The sequence below is a fragment of the Canis lupus genome, chromosome 4 (genome assembly GCF_011100685.1).
Source record: "Canis lupus familiaris isolate Mischka breed German Shepherd chromosome 4, alternate assembly UU_Cfam_GSD_1.0, whole genome shotgun sequence".
Lineage (NCBI taxonomy): Eukaryota > Metazoa > Chordata > Mammalia > Carnivora > Canidae > Canis > Canis lupus.
The window spans coordinates 66,456,670-66,478,359 of NC_049225.1; the positions used below are offsets into that span (position 1 = coordinate 66,456,670).

The 21,690-nt window shown below is 37.2% G+C and overlaps 1 long non-coding RNA gene across 1 annotated transcript; it reads right to left on the bottom strand.

Moving 5' to 3' along the window:
- Nucleotides 1-206: 206 nt before the first annotated feature.
- Nucleotides 207-20,035, bottom strand: LOC119871542. Its single transcript, XR_005358495.1, has 4 exons — nt 19,984-20,035; nt 13,608-13,695; nt 4,445-4,486; nt 207-261 (listed from the first exon to the last, which is right to left on the bottom strand). It is a non-coding gene; the product is annotated as an uncharacterized LOC119871542 (long non-coding RNA).
- Between the last annotated feature and the right edge of the window lie 1,655 nt (nt 20,036-21,690).

Below are 21,690 nucleotides of genomic sequence, written 5' to 3' on the forward strand. Positions count from 1 at the left end.
CCTAGTTCTAAAGACTGGAAATCTGAGATCAGGGTGACAGCATAGTTTGGCTCTGGTGAGAGCTCTCTTCCTGGCTTGAAGACAGTTGCCTTCAGAATGCCTGGGTGGCTCAGTTGGTTAAGCATCTGCCTTCTGCTCAGGTCACGATCGCACGGTCCTGGGATCGATCCCCACATCAGGCTCCTTGCTCAGTGGGGAGCCTGCTTCTCCCTCTGCTGCTCCCCTTGCTTGTGCTCTCTCTCTCTGACGAATAAATAAAATCTTAAAAAAAAAAATGGAAAAGATAGCTGTCTATAATATCCTCACATGGCAGCAAAAGTCTGAGTTCGCTGGTATCTTTTTCTATAAGGAGAGGCCTATCAGATTAGTGTCCTAAGCTTAGGACTTCATTTAACCTTAATGACTTCCATAAAGGCTCTGTCTCCATATACAGTCACATTGGGGGGTACAGTTTAAACATGAATTTTAGGACATAATTCATTCCAGAATACTATGGCTGATTAGGAAATAAAGATTGTGGAGGGTCAAATTTGGAAGCAGGGAAACCAAGTTAGGAGATAATTTGCCATGTTTCAGGAAAGAGCTGATTGTGGCCAGCAGGGACAATAGCAACAATACTGAGAGTGGTTACAGATTCTCAACTGAATGTAGGTAGGAGAAAGCCTCCAAAATTTGGAGCCTGGAGAGTCAAATAAGAGAAGGCCTGTGAACAAAAGATGCATTTTTCCTTTAATCTCTTATCTTTTTACTGGGGTGGGCATTGGAGAGAGAGAGTTGATTTGGGAAGGAAATAAAATTTGTGAAACCTGAAATTATCTGTATGTGTTTATTTAATTGACATTCTCCTAGAAGAAAATAGATATTAAGATCTTCCCTATTAAGGTTGCCACTGGTCTTAGGTTTAAATTTAAATGTAAAATTATTAGAAAAAATAAAATAAAATAAAATAATTAGAAAAAAATAAGAGAAAAAAACCTGTAGGTGCTGGGACTAGACAAAAGTTCTTGGAGTTGACCAAAAGCATGATCTATAAAATGAAAAGTTAAGAAATGGGGCATCATCAAATTAAAACTTTTGCTTTGCCAAATACCCTATTAATATTAATATGAGCACTGGGTAAGTATGTAAGTGATACTTGTATGTAAGTGATAAACCATTGAATTCTACTCCTGAAACCAATATTGCACTATATGTTAACTACTTAGAATTTAAATAGAAATTTGAAAAAAATAAGTGAATAAAAACACCCTGTTAAAGGATAGAAAAGATAAGCTATAGAGTGAGTGAAAATATATACATATAATAAGCTAGAGTGAGCAAACCATGTATCTGATCAACAACTAGTATCTGGCTCTGTCACTTTCACGTTCCTTATTTAGACCAGATTAATAGTACCCACTTTACAGATTTGTTACAGGGATATATGAGGTGACATACGTAAAATGATGCAAAACAACATTTGTTGAGTACCAAATACTTTATATATGTCAATGGTTTTAATTCCCTCAGCAACATATTTTAAATCAGAACTGATTTTCCTGAGAGGTAAGACATTTGCTCAAGCTCACAAGGGCCAGAACCAGCCTTAAGCCATGATCTCTGACCATGAAGACCATGGTTTTGTACATTAGAATGATACACTGGAAGAGATCCAGGAATTCTTAAAAGGTAGTAATTCAACTTCCTAAGGCTGTATGTACAATTTAGTAATAATAGGAAATTGGGATAATATGAAAGTCACCTATAATACTAAGTATGAAAGAAAATATTTCAAAATATTGACCAGTTCATGATTCTTCCTATCCAAGAAGTAAGCAACACGAGAGAAACTGAAATATTTTCTCTTGGCCTAAAAATCTTATCGGAAATATAGGGATAATAGGACAGCATAGCAATGGTCAAGCGAGTTTTAATTTTGCCAAGCTACTCAACATAGGAGATCACGGTGGAATATTTATAAATAATGTTAACATTATACCAGAGGAAAACCTAAATCAACTCAATTACATAGATTGTGGGGATAAGTGTCAGAAAGTTGACTACCACAGCAAATAATTATATTTCTAATTTTGCTACCATGAAATTTCAACTTTTATTATAATCAGGATAGAGTCCTCCACTGTGGGAGAAATACTCGGGGCTTTATTATCCTGCAAATCTAACAACAAGAAAAATATGGTCAGGTTGGGGATCCCTGGGTGGCTCAGCGGTTTAGCGCCTGCCCTCTGCCCAGGGTGTCATTGATACTGGAGTCCCGGGATTGAGTTCTGCATCAGGCTCCCTACATGGAGCCTACTTCTCCCTCTGCCTATGTCTCTGCCTCTCTCTCTCTGTCTGTGTTTCTCATGAATAAATAAATAAAATATTTTTAAAAAAAAATATGATCAGGCAAAGGATGATTTACTAAACGAAAAATAGAATTGGGATCAATTTTTATAGTACATATCAATAGCATAATGTTGCAGACAATTTCCCACAGAAAGTAAGGTTAGTACGTCAATCGAAAAAAATCACAAAGTTTATCGAATTCCAGAGCAAATTTTTTACCCTAGGCACAGACAAAGATTATAGGAATAAACTGAGGTGCTTTTCTTACTGATATTTCAGATCATGATTATAACATAGCACTAAGCTGTGGGATCCAGGAAATTTAACAAAAATCCCCTACCCCTGGACAAGCAGAGCAGGACTGATTCCATTTTGTGCTACACCTGCCACCTGCTGTATGACCCCCACAAAACCTGCTTATTGCTTAAAGCCCTGCCGCACCCTAGTCAAGCCGCTGGGCACACCCTAATCGGAAATCGGCGCATAACAATGTAACCCTGCTTTGTGCCTGCCAAAACTGCGCACCAATGCTGACCAAAGTAATAGGCCAGCTCAAATGGATAGATACTATAGGGTTAGGTGTAATTCAATTGGCCACCTGCGTGTGGACCGACATGACTGTGCAACTTTCTGTGTATCCCATTGGCCACGGGCCCCTATAAAGCTGCTACACCTCTTAGTCTCGGGGTCCAAGTCCCTGCTCCACTGTGTCGGGTATACTTGGACCCAAGCTCGAGCTTGTAAATAAACCCTCGTGTGTTTGCATCGGTGTCGGCTCCTTGGCGGTTTCTCGGATTCGCAATCTTGGGCACAACAAGCTTTCATGTTATAATGATGTGTTCTTAGAAGGGTGAGTTGAAAAATAATCTGCAAAGTACCTTCCTGAGAACTTGAATAGTCTAAGTATGTATTTATCATTGGTGGTGGTGGCAGTGGTGATGGTGTGGTAGTTGAGCAGTACACAGATAGAGGATAGCTCTTGTCTTGACAAAGTATATATGTTGGCCATATTGATAACTGAAAATTTCAATTTCAAAATAACTAAAATGAGAACACGTGTGATTTTCACTTAAGATAAGTTTGATTAGCGAGTAGATAACACTTCAGATTTATAAGAGACTACTAATTCAAGATTCTCAATCTTCTTGGTTAGCTGCTTCTATTGGTGTTCTATCGATCAAAACTTGCTGCTTTTCAACATGTTTATGTAATTAATAATCAATGTTTACAAAGGTAAATCATAGCCACTGCAGAGGTTCAGTGGCTTTCTTGAAATCAATTTTTCTAAAATAATAAATGCCCAAGGTAAACAATTCAGAATCCAAAGGGTGGGCAGTGAAAATCTCTTCCTTCCTCACTCCCGGTCCTTCCTTTTCCTTCTCCTGAGGCAATTACTGTTAGCAGCCTCCTGCACATTCTTCCAAGAAAGTATATTCCTATATAAGAATATCTACGTATACACACACACACACACGCACTCAAAAGAACATGTGAGATGCTATTTATTCTTGTTACTGATTGCCTATTCAAACCTGCTCCGAAAAGCTACTTCTTTCCTGCATCTTGGGGAAAATGTAAAGCAAGTTCTACTATTTTTTCTAGTTGATCTTAGGCAAGTCCTCCAGTTGCTTTTAGGAACAAAAATATCTTAATCCTGTAATTACATGCTCAGCTCAGTGCAATAAGAAACAGGAAAAAAATGCTGTCAACTTTATTTAAAATTCTATGTTGTCTTCATCCTTATCTCAGTCTGCCTAGGCTGTCTGCTTGCTGTAGAAGGAGGCTAGGGTGGGCTTCCTCTGTTTCCCCACAGAAGCTTCTCCCCCAGCTCACTAGGGTGCCAAGTTGTGAATCAGACACCAGCCCACTATGTTCCCAAATGCCAGAACCACCAGTACTAATCACCAAAGGGTCCCATTAGAGGGTCATTTTCTAGCTAAGCTGGAGATAAGGAAAAATCATCTCTCCTGCCCCCTCAATGATGAGGTCGGTGGGGGAGACTCTCATTATATCTTCTCAGTCCTGTGTTTTGGGTTGAGGGGAGGGAGTCAAAAAATACAAAATCATGTTTCATAAACTTCTTTGCAATTCCTGCGTGGGTAGCCTAGCAACTTACCTAATATGGAATTAGTTGGTACCTCATGTTTTGGGGCTTCAGCTGAAAATAAGACAGAAATAGTTATATATACACACAAATACATACATATGTATATATAATATTATTATTATTATTATTATATACAATATACAAATAGTATAGTATATGTTATAATGTTATGTATGTGTGTATATATGAGAAAATGAGAGAGAAATGGGGTGGAGGGGAAAGAGATACCCTCTTTTTTGAAATCTTTTTGGGTGTATCATCAAGGAATCAAATATTCTCATCATAATTTTTGAGTTTTATTATATTCTAATACAAGCATTGATCACCCACAAGTATGTATGGTCATATTATAAGAATAAACACATTGGATTAATCAAATCACCCATTTCCCCAACTGTTGCCTCATTAAGAAAGTCACTGGGGAAAGTAATCTTTCCAGAACATAAAGGTAATCTTCAAAAAGGGAAACTCTTGACCCCCTACTCTTTTTTTTTTTTTTTTTTTTTTTCCTTCCTGGACTGAAGATGCAGGAAGACATTAACTGTCAGGATAAAAGCCTCATTCTAAGAGTGGATAAAAAGCAGAAAGAGGTGTTTGTGGGACATTAATATCTTCTTTAAGTCATGCACTAGCTCAGATGCTTGCCTCCAGACTTCTTGTTATGGGAGGGCAAAAAATGAGCAATACTGGTTTATTGCTATGCTACAGATAATGTTTATCTGCAATCTGTTTTTTTTTTTTTTTTTTTTTTTTTACTTTTGGCTTCAGAGCAGCAGACCTGATCATTGCCTCCCACAAAGCTCATAAAGCTATAAATATTTTAATATTGATGCTTATATAGAGAGAAAACGTATGATGATTTTTTTTTCTGTTTGAGGAGGATTTGTTTTAAATAAAAAGAATTAATCTCATACATACCATGAACAGTCCTCTAGGGCAATAGATAAAATTGTAACACTTTTTTCCATAGCTTCATGGTATGCATTTGCCATAATTTATTTAGGCCATTTCTTGGATGAACATTCAGGTTAATTCATTTTTTCTAATTTCTTTTTCTTTTTTTTTTTTTTACATTACAAGCAATAGTGTAATAATATATACTTTTTTAAGGGTTTTATTTATTCATGAGAGACAGAGAGAGAGAGAGAGGCAGAGACACAGAGGGAGAAGCAGGCTCCTTGTAGGGAGCCCGACGCGGGACTCGATCCCAGGTCTCCAGGATCACACCCTGGGCTGAAGGCGGCACCAAACCGCTGGGCCACCAGGGCTGCCTGGTAATAAATATTTTTAAGTACTGATGCTTTTATTTTTGTGAGCTGGACTCTGAAAAGTGGAGTTTCTGTGACACAGGTAATAATGCATTTTTATTTTTAGACATCTTACCAACAAGTTATGCTCCTACTATATTGTGCATAAACTGCACGTTTTCTCATATTCTCACCATATTTGCCAAGGTATACAAAATGTCACCATTCTTTAGCATATCCACATATATCTCCCATAATGTAAATTCCACGAGAGCCAAAATCTAGATTTTTTTCACAGCTATTTCCCTAGCGCCAGGAGAATATGTATTTCCGTAGTAAACAAATAGGAAGGGATCTTATCTCTAGGTGTATTCTTTTTAAACACATACATATACCCTAAGAATAATAATTAAATGACCCTTCAACATTCATGTGCCATATAGATTATCTATTATGTTGTCTACAACTAGCTAAGAGAAGATCTAGGCATAGAATGTCTTTACGACATATTTGGTGGTGGTGAGGTAAGCAAGATGGAAACCTTTGGAGACATGAAAAACAGCCCAAGGAAAAAAGGTCTGTCTGGTTGGAGAATACGGCAGGAGCTTCTGATTCTTTCGGTGGCCACATGAATATGCTGCCCTCCTTGGCAGAGATGAGGCTAAAAGGGGAGAAAAGTGGGATGCCTGGGTGGCTCAGTGGTTGAGTGTCCACCGTTGGCTCTGGTTGTGATCCTGGGGCCCTGGGATCGAGTTCCCCTTGGGCTCCCCATAGGGAGCCTGCTTTTCCCTCTGTCTATGTCTCTGCTTCTCTCTGTGTCTCTCATGAATAAATGAATAAATAAATAAATAAATAAATAAATAATAATAAAACCTGGGAAATACAAATAAAAACCACAATGAGATACCACCTCACACCAGTGAGAATGGGGAAAATTAACAAGGCAAGAAACCACAAATGTTGGAGAGGATGTGGAGAAAGGGGAACCCTCTTGCACTGTTGGTGGGAAAGTGACCTGGTGCAGCCACTCTGGAAAACTGTGTGGAGGTTCCTCAAAGAGTTAAAAATAGACCTGCCCTACGACCCAGCAATTGCACTGCTGGGGATTTACCCCAAAGATTCAGATGCAATGAAACGCCGGGACACCTGCACCCCGATGTTTCTAGCAGCAATGTCCACAATAGCCAAACTGTGGAAGGAGCCTCGGTGTCCATCGAAAGATGAATGGATAAAGAAGATGTGGTTTATGTATACAATGGAATATTACTCAGCCATTAGAAACGACAAATACCCACCATTTGCTTCGACGTGGATGGAACTGGAGGGTATTATGCTGAGTGAAATAAGTCAATCGGAGAAGGACAAACATTATATGGTCTCATTCATTTGGGGAATATAAATAATAGTGAAAGGGAATAAAGGGGAAAGGAGAAAAAATGAGTGGGAAATATCAGAAAGGGAGACAGAACATGAAAGACTCCTAACTCTGGGAAACGAACAAGGGGTGGTGGAAAGGGAGGGGGTTGGGGGTGACTGGGTGATGGGCACTGAGGGGGGCATTTGATGGTATGAGCACTGGGTGTTATGCATATGTTGGCAAATTGAACTCCAAAAAAAAAAAATTCTCAAAAAAAAAAAAAAAAAAAAGATGAGGAGAAAAGAGTAAGTGGGGCAAGCTTATGGAGCCAGTAGCACAGTGTCTCACTCACCTCCAGGGCAAACTGCAAGGGGTTCAAAAAACTCAGTAATCAACATAAATAATATTTTAATTAAACATCCTTAAAAATAAAAATTAATATAAAAAAGTCAATGATGAACAAACTAAGAAAATTTTAAATAAAGACAAGATCAACAGAAGTGCTGACATACTCTTAGTCTAATCAGAGAGTCCAGAAGTGAGCCCTCACAGGAATGCATACTGTGATTCCTTAAAACTAAGCCGGTGAGTTTCCCTTCATCCTGTTTTCCATTTGCCTGTTGTTTCTGGTCCTTCCTCCCCAACAAGGACTTCTTAAGAGGACACCAATGAAATTGAATATACTGTTTTTTAGGAGGAGAGGGGCAGAGAGAGAGGGAGAGACAGAATCTTAAGCAGGCCTGGGGACTGGATCTCACAACCCTGAGATCATGACCAGAGCTGAAATCAAGTGTTGGTTGCTCAACCAACTAAGCCACCCAGGTGTCCAATGAATAGATTTTTTTTTTTAATATACAGGGCCAGATTTTAATATGGCTTAGTATTCCTCAAACTGATTGTACCCTAAGCACGAGGCTATATATTTTCCTATTTATTTGTCATTGAAATATGAACACGTCTGCAATATGAACTATCTCAAATCCAAACATATATTTCAAATGTTCTTTCAACTTACACAACACAATGTTCCTTAACTTATGCACATGGCAGTAATCTGTTATATTTAGAACATATGGCTACATTTGATACATCAAATGTCTTTTGCAAGTGAAGTCATCATCTCAGTTTTATGGAAACTTGTCTGCAATATGACAGGGGAAAAACAATGATTCTCCTCTCATTATTCATTAGACTTTTTTCATACTCATATCAATCTAAGTTGGTCTAAACATTAATTTTTCCTAAAATAACTCAAGTAGTTAGAACGGTCTTAACTTATAAATAGTTATCAAAGTGTGTTATTCATAGTGGGAAAGTAAATTGTTACCACCCTTCCGGAGAGTACTTTGGTGATAGAATTCAGCCTCCTAAGATGCCCATTACTTGCAACGTTGAGGAAATAATTCATAATTCAAAGAGAGTGGCTCAATATAATTTCAGAAATTAAAAAAAAATATATATATATATATATACAACTTGTAAGGATGACCATAGGTCAACTGCTGCTCACTCCCAGGAAGAAGTTTAGCTGTGCCCAGATGGGGCCAGAGACTCACCTCTCATTGCACCATTATCGTCCACCCACCCCCACAGCAGATATAAGTCCTTACTCTTTTATCACAGTATTTAAAGATCCCAGAATGGTTCAACTGCATATAGGGTCAGTCCTCCCTCTAGGATTGCTAGTCTGTGAATCCTTCCACCCAGCTTCCTGGTCCTCTGCCAGCAACACTTTTCATCCTCTTCCCAATTAGTAGCACCTTCTACACTTTCTCTCCTGCATTTGCAACACCACTTTGCCTCTTCTTCTCCCTCCTCTATTTTATATAGTCATGCGTGAGAGGGAAAACAGCCCTGAGAAACATGGGTTCTATTTCAGGGTTACAGGAATCCAATCACTGTTTATCCTTCAGTAAAGTCTAAGGTGGAGAAAATGGTCTCAGGGTAAAAGTGAAAAAGGGAAAGGGGGAAAGACATCAAGAATAACTTGCTTGGCGCCTGGCAAATATAATCTTGGTTATTTGTAATGGGAAATTTGTGATTCTAAATAGTAAACATTGTAATAGCAAATATTTGTAATAGCAAAGAACACACACACAATATCTAATAACGGGACTGTTTCGATAAGTTGTAGTACATTTAAAATGAAAAAAATACTATGAAACCATTAAAGTAAAATTTATAAAATAAAATGCTTTTGAAATACAGATTAATTTTTAAAAAATCAAGATTTTTAAAAAGCCTGCAGAAACTGCATGATCTAAAAAGAAACATGCACACATAGAAAAACCCAGGAAAAAAGGGCAGGGCCACCTGGGTAGCTCAGTTGGTTAAGCAGCTGCTTTGGCTCAAATAATGATCCTGTGGGGTCCTGGGATCTAGCCCCATGTAGGGCTCCCTGCAGGGAGGCTGCTTCTTCCTCTTCCTCTGCCTGCTGCCTCTCCCCCTGCTTGTGCTCTCTCACACTCTCACTCTTTGTCAAATAAATAAATAAAGTCTTAAAAAAAAAAAGAAGTGCAGTTAAAGTGTTCCCAAATATTGAAAGCAGGTGATGAAATTATTGGCATTTTTCTTCCCTGTAATTTCTAATTTATCTTTACTGGATTTATCTTTACTCTTTCTTTCTTTTACAAATCAGAACAAGATTTAACTTAGAAGACATTAAGAGAAAAAGTAAGATATTACCAGAATCTGAATAGATGCCTCACATATTATTCCATGAGATGGCCAATTACTTGCTAAATATATCAGATTATATAGTAGAATTCTAATCCAAAGTGGAATTCAGGCCTACGATGTGAGCTGACAAAAATAAAGCAAAACAAAACAACAGAACGGTTGCAGAGGTTTCACAAGAAGACAGCAGGAAGAGGACTAAGATAAAAGGCACAATGTCATATCCAACCTGTCCACTCTACATCAGTGGGAGAGTAAATAGAATCTTAGACTTGCACCCACAAAGTGTCATGAATTAGAAAGTGATGTCCTTGACAGAGGAGCTGCTTCTTTTATAGCTACACCTCTAGACTCCCTGAGCCCAGCAGTCATCAGAACATGAAATCTTTGACGTGAGCTAAAGATTTGGGACCTGAGTTTATCCTTCATGTTGTAATGGCCATATCTTCTGTGTAGAGCCTCGTATGCCACATAAATTTTGCATATGATTTTTGAGGTGCTGGCCAACTATGACAGAACTACAAGCAGAGAAATTATTTCCTTTGGAAAAGTAACTGATGCAGCAAAAAATAAATGTAAGGGGTCAGAATGGAGGGATAGGAACTGTCAAGAGAAAAATGAGCCAACAAAGTTGGCTGAAGTGGTGGTAAAAAAAAGATCTATAGAAGAGATTTTTTTTTAAGATTTTATTTTTTGTTAGAGAAAGACAGGGAGAGCAAGAGCGAGAGTGAGAGCAAGAGTGAGAGAGAGAGAGCACAAGCAGGGTGAGAAGCAGAGGGAGAGGGAGAAGCAGGTTCCCTGCTGAGCAGGGAGCTTGATGTGAGGCTCCATCCCCAGAACTCTGGGATCATGACCTGAGCTAAAGGCATACAATCAACTAAGCCACCCAGGTGCCCCTAGGAGAGAGATTTTGGATTTATAATTAATTGAACTTATAGGTGGGAAATAAGGGAAAATAAGTTTTCTAGAACAACTCTAAGGGAAACAATACAGACAGTAGCATAATTTTCCAAATGTGAAGGAAAGAATGTTTTTCTGGAGGGAGATGAAGAATCCAGTTTGGGATAGCCTCTTACCAACTGTTTGATATAGGATAATGGAACTCAGGACAAAGGACTAGGCTAGAAATACAAATGTTGGAGTCAATAAATAGGTGGTAGGTTGAAACCATGGGTATCGGTGAGATTGCCTTGAGACATTACAGAGAATGAGAAGAAAGTAGTTTAGACCTTAATGAACACCAATATTTTAGAAGTTGACAAATTAGAGAAGCTTCACCAAGGCAAAGGAAGACAAACACCTCCAGGGGTAGGGAGATGGACTGGAAAGAGTAGTTTAGTAGGAATCATACTAGAGAATCCTAAATAGTGTTGAAACCTGAAGAGAACTCAAATAAGAAACAGATTATTCCTATTGATTTGAGAACAAAGAAGCCCCTACAAACATTAGTGAGAATGTAATTGTGGGGTGAACTGAGAACTAGTTTGCTCTTGGGTTGTACAGGTGAGGAAGTGGAGTCCATGAGTCCTTTTCAAAAATTGTAATTTAATTTTGAACACATGTAAGATGATATTAATAATATTTTTCTAAAATTTAAAGAATGAAACAGCCAGGTATCCATCACTCAGTTCAGGAAGTAGAACATTACCAGTAGCTTTGTAGAACTGCCCCCTCCACTGAGACCCCAATCTCATCCCTCCTTCTCCTCACAGAGGTAGCCACTATCTTGAACTTTGTGTTTGCAATTCTTTTGTTTGCCTGCTTAGTTTTATCATGAGTGGATATGCTTAAATATTTACTCTGAATGTCCGCCCTGGACTTGTGCAGTGAACAAGTCCTGTTCAAGGTGGTCCTAGTTATGTATTCTTTAGTTTCAATGTTTAATGTTTTGGAACTTTTTATTTTATTTTTTAAAAGATTTTATTTATTTATTTGACACAGAGAGAGAGCACAACCAGGGGGAGGGGCAGGCATAGAGAGAGGGAGAAGCAGGTTCCCCATGGAACAGGAAGCCCAATGCCGATGCCAGGTTTGATCCCAGAACTCTGGGATTATGACCTGGGCCAAAGACAGATGCTTAACTGACTGAGCCCCCCAGGCACCCTGGAACTTTTTATAAATGGACTCATGCTATGTATTTTCATCTGTGATGAACTTTGCCATTCAACTGTAGGTTTCTGAGATTTATCCATTTTAAATGTGATCATTGTAGTTTGCTTTTATGTTATATAATATTATCTTTTGTGGAGAGACTTCAATAGGGTAATCCTCTTGTTGTTCGACATTTGCATTGTTTCTCATTTTTGGCAATTTCAAATAATCCTCCTTGAATGTACCTGAGCCTGCCCCAACCCCTGATCCTCTGACACTCACACAATACCTATTTTTGTTTGTGGAAAGTTTTCATTTATAACAGCCCCAACATATGCCACTTAGGATCATAAAAGAATATTCTCTAGAGCAGTGATAACATTGCTCTAATGTATGGCTATCAAACTAACAGTATCCTCCTGGGAACTAATGAGAAAGGTATATTTGGAAGCTTCACCTTAGATCCACTATAACAAACTCTGGTGGGTGGTGCCTAGCAATCCATATTTTAGCAAATGCCTTTGTTCACTCTGATGCATGCTAACATTTGAGAACCATTGCTTTAGAGTGGCAATCTGAGTCACGGCTGGAAAAAGAATTTATCCTATATGGAATACAAAGATTTCAATTAGCAGGCTGCTTACAGAGATGCAAGTAGGGTTAGGTGAGCAAACAAGGGATGGTGAAATACTCAGAGACTAGCAACAGGAAGTGGACATGCCCACCTCAAGTTCTGAATGGGCAAAAAAAGAAAGCACATTACCAGAGCCCCGAGAGACCTGTACTTTTAAGGAGGAACCACTTGATGGGACCTGTCATCTTGCGAAATCAGGTACAAAACAGGGAGGACATCAGGAAAAAATACCCTAACTTCTCCCTTCATACTCTTTATCCAAACCAGCTAGAAGCCAGTCCGCAAAGGAGCCCCAGGGCAGGCGATCTTCAGGGCTCAGCTTCCAGTACAGGGAGCATGGCAGAGAAGGGCAGAGAATAGATTTGGAAGCTGGGTGCAGATGGACAATAAGCAGTGCATATATTGTGAAGCCTGAACGAAAAGAAGGACAGAAATGGGAGCTGAGGCTGTCATTAATAGAAGCTGTAATTCAAAAGACAGATTGGGTATCTCCTCAGTATCTCCTCTTTGTATTTCCAATTAGAAGGACTGGAATAGTAGACACTAGTTCCAGATGAGAAAATTTTAGCTTCATTGAACAAATATTGAGAGGCACCTGGGTGGCTCAATGATTGAGCATCTGCCTTTGGCTCAGGTGGTGATCCTGGGGTCCTGGGATTGAGTCCCACATCAAGTTCCCCATGGGGAGCCTGCTTCTCCCTCTGCCTGTGTCTCTGTCTCTCTCTGTATGTCTCTCATGAGTAAATAAATAAAATCTTTTTAAAAAGAATAAATAGTGCATATCATGTACTTCACACTGTATTAGGCACTGGGGATTCAGCTGTGAATAAAACAAAACTCTTGCTCTCATAAAGCTTATGTGCTAGCCCGGAGAGATAGGAAAAAAAAAAAAAACAATAGTTAATGCTTCACATGGTAGATTAACACTCCAGAGAATAATAAAGTAGAAGACAAGAGAACAAAGAATGATGATGGAGTTGCTTTCTTATCTAAGTTGATCAGAAAAAACTTCACTAAGGGAGATTTGAGCAGAGAACTGAAGGGAATGGAAGAGTGAGCCTTGAAGGGATCTGAGGAAAGAGAGTTCCAGGCCAACAAGAGAGCAATTGCAAAGGTTCTTAAGGGAAGAGAGAAGGAAGAAGTGGCAAGAGACAATATCAAACATACCAGGTGTTACTTCCATTGTATTCATAGTTCCAGAAAGAAATCGTCTTGTTTATGATTGGTATCTAAGGTTAAGCCCTAGGCCTTCTTTCTGTAAAGAAATAAAGTTTTTATTAATTGCATGTTTACAGCAATGCAAATTCACCTCATAAGGTCTGGAACATTAAGAAACGGTTAAGAACTTTTTCTTTCTGTAAATCTTTGTTGTTGTTGTTTCTTATTTTTGGAAAGGGTGATATGTTCCATCCAAAGAATCCAAAAATATTTCATAATTTGAGAGTATTTCAAATGCGAAGAGGCTTTAAAAAAACCTTTAGAGTAGTTTTAGATTTATAAAACAGTCACAAAGATATTATAGAATTGTTTTTCATATTCCCCTCAACCAGTTTCTCCAGTTTTTAACATTTACATGACTGTGGTGCATATGTCACAGCTAAGAAATCAGCATTGGTGCATTTCTATTAACCAAACTCCACTCTATTTGGAATCCAATAATCTTTCCATACTGTTCTTTTTCTGTTCCAAGATCCAATCCAAGATATTACAGTACATTTAGTTTTCATTCTCTTTAGCATCCCTTGGTCTATGATAGCTTCCCAGACTTCCCTAGTTTCTCCTGACTGGGACAGTTGGAAGAGTACTGCTCAGTTTATTTGGCAACTACCTCTTAAATGGGTTTGTAAGATATTTTCTTCATGGTTAGATTGGGGTTATGGGTTTCAGAGAGGAACATCACAGAAGTAAAGTGCCATTCTTATCAAATAACATCAAGCATAATGCTATCAACATGACAAATTTTTGTGATGATTTTAAATGAATTCAACAACAACTGAAAATTTGCATAGAGGATAAACACGACAAAAATATCTGGAAGTGCCAGGAGAAATTGAGTATTTTTGCAGTAAAACAATAGGATATATTCCTTAACTTTGCACACACACACACACACACACACACACACAGACACGGATACATTTTTGTATTTATGTATGTTTGCATATATGCGCTTTTTTAGAAGTAAAAACTAACCACAAGATGTCGCTATTAACTAATGTATGAGCAAGAAAGTTGCCTCAAGGAGCAGTTAGGTTTTGCAGGGCCTATGTGGTTAGAAACCATTATTTTTTAAATCTTGGTAATAATTAACCTCCCCAATGTCTCGATTTACAAAACCACTAGAGTGTTTTGAGTTTGGGATGCTACATTTTTTTCTCTGAGTTTCACAAAATATTTTTCCTTGAATTCACACCCAAGTACATTTATTTGGAAATTTAATTTAAAACAATATGGTTTGCTAATGAAGTTGAATGCTCTATTCCTAAATAGAAAACAAATCCACAGAAATCACTCTGAGGTTATATTATCCTTTTGAGCAGTAACAATAGTGTTATTTTCGCTAATGAACATTTCCTCGAGAAAAAATTTAATAGAAGATGAAAGAAGAGCATCATACAAGATGCTTACATAACTAGAATTGGTCTTATCCCCAAACAATAACTTAGAAATAAAATGATTAAATTTGTATCTTTTACTTTTCCACTACATAATTTTTAAAAATGACTCTGAAGGTAAAGTAGAAAGAAGTGTATTTTAACTCCCTGCTTCCAGCACGTCTATATTTAAACTTTCCTGGATATAACAGTTTTGATTTCCATAGCAGATCCCATAACTCTAACTCTCTGATGGTTGTGCTGTTTACTCAGTCTGTTTTCTCTAAAATCCTCTTCCCTCTTTTTCTTCTTTTCCTGACAGTACCTTTCACTTTTTCCATTCCTTGTGAATTTACGGTAGCCTTGTCCATTGTTGAATATAAATAATGACCAGAAAGTTCTTCCTGGTTGAGCTAGCTATCTACTTTTCTGTGGCCTTTACCCATGGGTCCTACTTTTGTCTTTGGGAACCACACAAGGCTAAATCTTTTCCTGCTTCTACATAACAGACTTTCAAATACTTTGTAACACTTATCATTTACTTCTCTAAGCTTCTCTTTCATTTTCCTAAACTCACTTGGACTTTTTGGCCATTTTAATATTAATACTACTTTTAGATCCTCATCATCTGGCTACTCTTCTCTGATCTTATAGACTTGCAGTAGTCTTAAAATATGACTCCCAGAAGTGAAATTTAATATGACAGACATAGCTGGAGGAGCCAAGAATGCATTGGGCCTGTTTGGGGAGCCTAATGACATCACTCACTTTATTACTTTATCAACCCTTTGTAAACCCTCTGCTAATGAAATACTGCCACCTGGGTTCCTAGTGGTCTGCTGAGTGTGTGTAAGCGTGTGTGTGCACATGTGTGTGCACATTTCTGATCCCCATCTACGCCTCTAGCCTTATCTTGAACCTTAATGCTTCTTATGTCTAGGCTATGGCTGACAAAGCAGAAGATGTTTGTCCTCTCAGCTTCATTTCCTCTTTTACTAACACAGGCCATGATATATATATATGTTTGAGATACAATTTTCTCTCTCTCTTTATATATATATATATATATATATATATATATATATATATATATTTATGTGTGTGTATTTAATGAGTACTTATTCATGTGGAGTCTTTCCATGTGACTGTACCATGTGATCTGTACCAATAGTACAGAAAGGGAAATGTCATATTTGCTAGATTTCTTGTAATAACGTAGCCAAAGCAAGTCAGGTGGAACTGGACTTGAAATCCCACATGTTTGAACTGTCATCTAGATTTAAATAAACCTATGAATTAATGAACTCTTTTTTTTATTTATTTTTATTTTTTATTGTTTTAAATGAATTCTTTTAGAATATAATACCTAGGCTTGATGGCCATAAGTAAATAGAAAACAATGGGGGAGTAGGATAAAGAAGTGGCTTAGAATGTAGGAATAAGAAACAGATGGACTGGTTTCAAGCCTTGTGTCTCCCACTTACTAGCTATGATACTCTGGGCAGCCCTCATATTTGGTTTGGTATCTACTCCCAGTGTCAGTGTAAGGGTTAATTGAGGTAAAGTATATAGGCTCTTAGCATAGCACCTGGTCTATAGAGTGCACTCAGTAAAATATAGCTATTATGATTAATAACAAACAGTTCTCAAATACGTTCGTACTTTCTGTATACATAGAATTGACATATATTTAAAGAAACACATTGATGGATTTACAGTAATACCGGAATACCTGGCCCTCTCTGTAATCCAGTTACTGCTTATGAAAAAGCTGTCAAGAATTAGAGAATTGGCTTCCTGTGATGGGTTAGAACTGTCTCACACAGGATTAATTTCTAACTGAAGCTCTATCAGCAATCTAACCAACTGACCTTCCCCCTTTCCTTAGTGTGGCAGTAGTAGCATTTGGCTCTGGTTTGTTTGACCACCAAATTTTAGTCTGCAAAGTGTTCTGAGAGAGCGGGTAGCTAACCTCTTTAGATTCTGGATCTTCTTTTTAACTTGGGGCTCTCCAAAAACTAAGACTTGCTGGAGGAAAATAAAAACTTTTATATAATATATCACACTTTATTCCCTCAGTCTCTTAGAAAATGACTCCATTGAAATCAAAGCCTCTGCATTGGTTCCTTTAAATGAAAACAGTTTAGACAATTTCAAAAGACTTTCACCATTACATCATTTCCATCCCCTGGGTGCATTTAAGTAGCCAGTTCAGCAGGAAATTGGATGATGAATTTCTCAATATCGTATTATAAACTAAAGATTCACTGACTTTCCTCCCATCTCCACTATCCATCGTTATCAATCTCTCTACAGAAAGTCATCATCTGGGCACGAGTCTTATAATACGTTGCCCCAGTGCAATTTGACTCTGGCACAGTGACAATTTCATCTTCACTGATAATCTAGTGATTTGTTCCCACTGATTTCTGTCAAAATGGGATACTAGACTATGTCATAATTATGATATAGATATGCTATTATGAGTTATGTATATTATTGAGTTATGAGGACAGCAGATTGAACCCTATTCACTTATAGGCTCTGTGGTACTACCAAGTTTAAATTAGCAATTTTAGAAACTTTATGAATTCTTTTAGCAATTTACTAAATATGTTCCATATTCACATGTATATTGTCAACTTACTTATACAGATATCCAGACTAGAGTCCCACCTTAGAGATCTACAAGATCTATGGTTTTCCCATGCTTTTCTTTTGATTTTACTCTATTAAAAAGACAATTTAATCATATATAGAGCCAACACCTTTTTTTTTTTTTTTTTTTTTTTTTTGCATTGGTATTTTGCACTGAAAGGTATGTTCTTAAGTCAGGAAATTTCTTTTTTTTTTTTTTTTTTTTTTTTTTTAAGTCAGGAAATTTCAAATTTGGATTCATAGTGCCCTTCTTCTCCTGTCTGTGAGAACAATTTTTCCTTCTGAAAGGAATCTGTAGATTAACTTGAGAAGTAATACTTAAGAATACATTTATAAGCAACAAGCACAATCTCATTAAGTATCTTTAATTTAATTTCAATGTTATTGATTTTATCTGAAGGACACATTATTCTTGATTTTTCTGATGCACAAGACTGAACACAAATTACTGTAAACCTCACTCTCTGGCCTTTTCCCTCAGAGGATAGTTAAGGTCAGCAATGATGTATGTTCCAGGACATTGTGAGGAAGGAGAGTAAAAGGTCCTTGAAAAGCTATCCCCTTCACTTGTCTTCTTATAATTGGAGATGTGGGGGTAATGATCCACCAGCTTGGTTGCTGGCTCTGCGTCTGTGAATCTTCACTGGAGCTCAGCACAATCTGAGCATTGGGACAGATTCTCTGTGGGAGTTGGTGGAAGTTCATCACTCAACCCTGTGGTTAGAGATCATAAATGTTCCAGGAAAACATCACAGAGGACTGGGCCTGTTGGCTAAGTGGCCCCAGATTCTCAACTGGCTCCTTGACATCAGTGAAAGAATATGGGTTCTAAAACATCATGCCTTTGCAATCCAACGGATCACTAAATAATTTATATTAGGATGTTAACTCAGCTTCTAAACTTGGTGAATACCAGGAGTGGTATGCTGACTTACAATTGGAGGACAGATCTAGCTTTTACTTAGCGTTTTGTTCTCTATAAGACAGCTAAACAAAAGAACTACAAACTTTGACATATGAATATAAAAATGGGTACTTATATCACAATCAATTATAAATTGGTGGGAATGTGAAGGGTTTGGATGATTAATTTCCTCATGTGCACATGCCTTTGTAATGTTATAAAATTGACGTGATTTTCCAAAGAAAAGCATATTTTTCTTCCTGCTGAGCAGATCTCTCAGATTTTGCTCATTTATGCACAATGGACATCACTAGGGAATCTGGCTGAAGGACTCTCTGCTACTAATGACTTTGGATCAGGATATTTCCTTGAAATTGATATTGGAACTGGGAATAATCTTCAGTTAATGTCTTGAGTTTAGAAGACTTACTGGATTTGCAATGGCTCATTTTAATTTGCAGTTCTAGATGATTCCCATGGATCATCATCAAAAATTGTGTATTAAAACTCTGTTACTCAACACTATCAACATATAACTATGACATGGATTACAAGCCCTCCAATGAGGTAGAATGGATGGGCTATGGATCTATTTCTACATCAAAACTTAAGCACGGACTGAACTATGGTAATGCCAGCAGCCAGTCAGTGACCTCATCTTCGTTAGTGCCCCCCACTCCCCTAGTGATTACATAGACAAATGTAGTTTTACCCCCTTCCCCCTTCCTGTCCATCTGCCACATATTCACTTTTCACCAGCACTTAATTCTCTATCAAAATATTTTTCCAGGATGAGAAAAGAACCAACTTCCAGGCAAGAGAAAAAAGAGAATGAGTGATTCTAGTTAATGACTTCCAGATAAGAATTTGCTTATTTTCCTAATGGCCTACTGTGTCCTGCTAAGCTATCATGTCACAAACAGAACAGATAACTTTAATGGGAGAACTGCCTAAGGATCTTGGGACATAGCCACAGCACCTCTGTCTACATAAAATATTTTTTTAAATAAATTAATTAATGGGAGCTACAAACAAGTGGAATCTAAGAATAATAGAACTAAGTCTTCAGGCAAAATATTTTTACAACATGTGAAATCAATAAAAGTAAAATCTCTAAAGACTGAATGCATAATCTTTTGCCTATCATGAAAAAACATTTTCTGTCCATAGACGACAGTGTGGAGAAAGATGTGAATGTAGTGAGAACACAGTTGTTCACTTGAAGGCAGGATTGAGAATTCCAATCTAGACTTGTGTCATTCCGACATCTTTCTGCTGTTTTCTGCCATGATTATCTGAGATATCTCCCAGAGTAGCCACTAATATGAAACCCCTTCTAAACAAAATGTGAACACTAAATAAACAGTAATGGTGGTCTTTAGCTTACCACAGTGGTCTGACCACATCAAATATGAAGGAGTAGGTGGTGTCCAGTATGCTGTCAAATAACAGAAAATAATCTGTTGCTGAAAATAATAAGTGGTAGAGGAAGAGATCCCCAAATTGTTTCACCCCCATAATAATAAATGAAATATAGAAAACTATTAATAAAAACATAATAGTAGACCAGGGATATCATTTAAGAAAAACATTTCAATATATTTTATTATAATTAAGTTATAGAGAGAAAAAGTAAAACATTGGTTACCATTTTCAGAACTCCTCTAGCATGGAGAGTACCTCACCTGCCATTAGGAACATACTTATTTTTGCCTGCTTTTATCAATCTGTAAATGATGCCCGGGGTGGAAAGAGAAGTCCTACTTTAAGGAGATATTGGGGTTAATGTTTGCAGAGTGGCTTATTTGCCTAGAAATTTTTTTTAAAAAGTAAACTACAAAGTATTATTATAGCATTTGTGGCATATAAGCCTATAATTAAAGTGACCACATATTTTCCATAAACCCTCCTTTATATTCATTTGGTCCTTTACAAATTTTTTTGCAAGTTCATAATTTGAAGCTAAAACTTTCCATGTTCTACATATTAGTAGCTTGGAATCACTTAAAAATTATTCAGACAAGTTTGAATTTTGGTAATTTGTCTGGGATAATTTGAAAGCCACTGATGTTTCTATGCAAGACAAAAAGAACTCTACATTTTGGATTAGACCTTAAAATCAAGTGTAGCATGCGAGAAACCAAAAGGAGCTTATATACAGTTGGAAAATAACAGTTTAATGATAATAATGTCATTCATAGATTAAAACCATGATCTAAACATGTTCTGTTGGAAATTTTACTTTGGAAATGCATTCTTGATACTTGGATCAGTTCCTCCTCTCTCATTTGACTTACTACCTCATCAACAGGCTGTTTGAATGCTGTACAGAAAACCTAGAATATAATAATTATTTTCATGTTTGGAAAAAGACTATATTTCTAGAATCAGTATAGATTCCAAAATTTTCCATCATATCATACTTCTTTTCATCATTTAGGAAAAATAGTAAGCATATAAACTTTTGAGATGAATTATGTTCTTATAAGCATATGCCATAATAAAATTCAATCACAGATTAATTATATCATTTTCGTTTTTGCTCTTTAACACTTAGCCAATAGATTATATGAAGCAATGGGTGCAGGATGAGGGCAGAGAGGAGGAAGGTGAATAATCCTTTCAGTTTTACTGAAAGTATATACAGTATATACTTCTTTCATATTTGTTTAAAATCCAGTAACCAGAAAGTGCAAGTGGTCAAGCTGTTCAGTCTGTGTTATAAATGAAAGGAAACAAACTGATGAAGATTTGTTTTTTTCAATTCTCAGAGGTTTGGTAAAGTTACTGGCATATTTTGCACACCTAACTTGAGAGTACAGGTCATTCATCATACATTTATTGAGAATATTCTATGTCCCACTGGATCAGGCAAAAGCATACCAAAGACACAAATAGAGAGGTATTTCACAGAATTGAGGGGAGCAGAAAGTAATTCAATTCAGGATACTGAATGGTATCTCGAAAGTACATTTTCAGGGTTTGGGGATACTTGGAGAAGAAAGTTTAACAGCTCTGGACAGTTCTCAAGGCCAGTTTAGAGGATGGTAAGCTACTTCAAACTTTTTCTAGTGAGTCTTCAAATGCTCTGGAA